This window comes from Odontomachus brunneus, unplaced genomic scaffold (genome assembly GCF_010583005.1).
Source record: "Odontomachus brunneus isolate Ranch 3 - 2012 unplaced genomic scaffold, Obru_v1 Obru_scaffold_151, whole genome shotgun sequence".
Classification (NCBI taxonomy): Eukaryota; Metazoa; Arthropoda; class Insecta; order Hymenoptera; family Formicidae; genus Odontomachus; species Odontomachus brunneus.
The window spans coordinates 19,122-23,714 of NW_022639601.1; positions in this window are offsets into that span (position 1 = coordinate 19,122).

Sequence of the window (4,593 nt, forward strand, 5' to 3'; positions counted from 1 at the left end):
TCGTGTCGTAAATCTTGATCGTTAATATTTGTCACTGGTCCCAATAAAGCGGATTTTTGCGCGAGTGAGTCTGCATTAAGGATTGATACCGACCGAATTTCGTTTAGATCAGATTCAAAGGACAGAGAATAACAACGTAAGGTCGTTTTTTGCGTGTCAATAGCGTCGAAAATTGAACCTTCCGAAATTATAAACGTTGGCTACGTTCTGAAATTCACAGTCAGTACTGAAAATCTATAGTTCGTGTTACATATACTATAAAATTTTAGCACTAGCAATGAATTTCGAAACACGATCATTATAAACGGCATAGAGAGAGGGGATCTGCGGTCTTTCAAGTAACCACGAATTTGAGTCGAGGATTGATACTTTTTAGAAGGAGGTATACTTTTCCCGAGATCATATTGAAATAACGGCGATACCACGATAATGATAACGATAACATGAAGTGGCCCTTGACATGTCTTTCACGCCGAAAATGCAACTTCCTGAAGTCATAATCTTTGTAATCTTTGAGATGTACTCGCAAGTGGAGAGTACGAGAAGACGACTCACCGATCGACGTGAACTGGCTGCTCCATTGCTCCGAAACGGCACTCCGAATGACGATGCATCTCAGCGCTCTATGTCACTTGGAATCGACGCATTTAACACGACTGTGAACAACTCGAACCGATATTAACAATCGTCGCGGTGTAATTTTCGCCAACGAAAATTCCGTACGATTCTGCGCTATCTTGGACACTGCGCACCGCGCATCAACCAATTCGCTGGACGAATCAATGATCTGTTCTTTTCAGCTACACTGCTGAACTGGTGCAATAAGTTAATGTGAGACAAGTATATTTTTTTTCACTCTAACTTATTGCACCAGTTCAGCAGTGCAGCTGAAAAGAGCAGACCACAAGTCGAACGCGATCGCACGATTGGCGGAAAGCGATCGCCTCCATTTGAACTCTTTACTTCAGACTTCAGACTTCAATTGTTGGCTGAGCACACCTTGACTTAAGTGGCCCTACGCCATTGCACAAATTTGAACTCTTTACCAACTATCCGTCAATTATGAGGTCTGTTCTTTTTAATCGAGCTGTCTGAACTGGATCTATATTCTTGAAATATTTACGTATAGGTAAGTTTTATTGTGCAGGTATCATAAAAAAATAAAATTGTATCATAAAATAGAACCGGCCTTACGCGGTATTGCACGTGCACTTTGTTCCGCTATGTGTGTGTATGTGTGTGATGCTATATCATTCACCAGATCAATTCACTAGAAAGTTTCGATCAGTCGTGCCCGTTTCTAGCTAATCATATTTCATGACTATTAATTCCCAGGTAGCACATTCACGTATCAGAAACGTTTCTTAAAAGTATCTATAGTTTCAGAACCGCAAAGCACCAATAAGAAACGTTTTAACAAGAACCTCTCTGAAACCTTATTTATGAAACGTTTATAAAACGTTTCTTCAACGATTTTTTTTGCAAAAATAACGTTTCACCTAACGTTTTTTGAGTGGACATTTTTACTTATGAGAAACGTTTCAGAAACATTATGAAACATTTTGGAGACGGTTATGAAACGTTTGGTTTTAACATTTATAAAACATTTATAAAACGTGTATGTGCTATCTGGGTTCATTCGGTAAGCGGAAATGTGTTCAAAACAGAAGTGACATTTTGAAACTTTAAGGGGATGCCGGAGCGAGCGACGAATTTGATAACGTCGATAACGTAGAGCGATCATCAAAAAGTAGAAAACGTTATCATCATTTATCGACAATATTGAATTTATGTGCACATAGATACTTATGGAATAAAGACGATCGTAAAATAGACGCTAACATAATACTGCTATCATCTTTTCACAGATGTTATGCAAGTGTGTGTGCTACGTTGTCATTTCAATTTTCTTACACACAGACGTTACGTAAATGTGAACGCCACGTTACAGATATTCACATTCTCTCCAAAATAGACTCTTGCTGAAAAATTCAGCTACTTTTCTGAAGAATTCTTCAAATAACTTCCCAGGTAGCACACACACGTTCTAGAAATGTTTTATAAACATTAGAACCAAACATTTCATAACCATCTTCAAAATGTTTTATAATGTTTCTGAAATGTTTCTCATAAATAAAAATGTCCACTCAAAAAACGTTAGGTAAAACGTTATTTTTACGAAAAAAATCGTTGAAGAAACGTTTTATAAGCGTTTTAAAACATTTTATAAACGTTTCATAAATAAGGTTTCAGAAAAGTTCTTGTTAAAACGTTTCTTACTGATGCTTTACAGTTCTGAAACTAGATACGTTTAAGAAACATTTCTGATACGTGTATGTGTTACCTGGGTTGTGTACTGGGTGTAGAACTATAAATAGTTTATTTTTGTGGTTGTACTAAATAATATTATAAGAAAATTATAATTAATGCTTCGGATGCGCGCGCGCATGAGGATAATAAAAAACACTCAGTATCAGTTGAAGAATTAGCGCAGTAGCCAAGGTAGTAGACTTGGAACCTGAAGGTGTGTGAGGTCTCGCGAGTTCGCGTCTGACTAGTACTGAGTAAATTTTCAGGTGCGAAAATAGTGAGAAATCAAATAAAAGAGCTAAATTGCATTTAAAATCGACATAAGCTGACTAGTTGCGATCGTTTCTGCAAGATATATTTTTTTAACCAGTGTCATACGTCATTGTTGCGTCATTTTATATAAAAAAATGACGTCATTAAGTCGTCATACATATAACGTCATTGGTCTGTGACTTAAGACCAAAAAGACGTCATTATTTGGTTAATTTGAAAGATAAACGACGTAAAATTCATGTCATTATCACGGTTGTCTCCTACCTGGACCGCTATTCTGTTACCCACGTATCGACAGTTGTCGAATCGATAGGCGTCGTTGCGCAGCTTTTTTGTACTGTGGAATTCCTCACGCGAGCAGTTGTTGCGGGCTCTACCGCGATTGGTAATTACCGCGTTTCGTTTACTTTTTTACTTATTAGATAAAGAAACGTCGCAATGGAATTCCTCAATGCCGATAAAATATTATTATCATACATTTATTATTCGAGTATTATTACTTCTTTATTCGGTTGTCATTTAATTATTTTTATTGCGTATTCGGAAGCAATTTGAGCATGCCGTTACGACTATTTCCTTACCTCGTTTTGCTGACGTGTGTAATTAATTGATATTACCGAATATTATTATAAGATTGTCGATTAGATATTAATATCATCATCCATTAATTAATCAGGTATTATTACTTCTTTATTCAGCTATGATTTAATTATTTCTTATTGTGCATTGGGAAAGAACTCGAGCGTGCCGTTACGACAATTTCTTTTCCTCGTTTTGCTGTCACGTGTAACTAATTGATACTAAATTATTAAATTACTACATTAAATTAAATTTCTGTCATAGAGATCCAATAGAGCAGAGGCAGTCACGCGACTTTAGAGGTTGCAATGCCTGGGGGATGCCGCGCCAAAGGATTCGGCTTGGGTCTGTCTAAGTCGGCTCGAAGGTGAACTTCATTTATTTGTATTTATAATTAGAAATCCGACAGAATTGAAAATTTTCTTATTCGGAATCGAGTTCCTTAATGTATTCATCGTCGTGTAACTAATTAATACTCAATTAATTCTGTTTTTTATTGTAGAGACAAGCACTCGACTCTAAGCGGATGCTGCGCCGAAGGATCCGACTCGGGCCTGGCAGAGTTGGAGCGAAAGCGAGTTTCACTAATTTGAATTCATAATTCCGATAAATCCGATAAAACTGGAAATTCTCTTGTTTGAAATCGAGTTCCTTAATGCCTTCTTCGTTTTATGTAATACTATATTAAATCTACTTTTTGTTGCAGAGACGAAACAGACGAACAGCCGACTTTTAGAGACCGCTGCACCAGAGGATCTGGCTCGGACCGATCGGGGTTAGCTCCAAGGTGAGCTTCAGTAATTTACATTTGTAATTAGAAATCCGACAAAATAATTCTCTTGCTCGAAATCAAGATAATTTGGGTCGAATCAAGGATCGCCTTAATTCATCATTGCGGAGAGAATTTTTTTTGAGTAACATCACCATTTAAAAAATTTTTATTTGTTCTGATTAAGAGATTTATTTGCAATATCGAGGAAAAGGAAAGTGGAATATTCCAAGTGTGAATGCATTCCGAAAAATTCTTCCAGCGTGAAAAATATCGCGTTTTTTATTTTTTTTTAATCCTTCAAACTTCTTCAGTCAAATCGTCATCAATGCACGAATCTGAATTGGCGAAATGGCATTTTTCTGTTTCAGAAACGAAAGCAGAATGTGGCTACCCTGATAAGCGGTTTGGTGAGTCAAAATATATTGATAATAGAAAGACAAAAAGTCTTTCGATGTAGTGCATGCTTATCGAATCAATGCGATTTATTTTGCTGTAGTTGTAGTATGTATAGGTGCAGTTAAAAATGTGTATGTGTACGTCCAATAAAAATTACACTGCTCGAAATAATTGAAAGATCGCTTTTTTAAATAATATTAGTGATAATGGATATTTTATATAAATTTGGCAAATAAATTTTCAAATATTTTTCTTCCAATGTA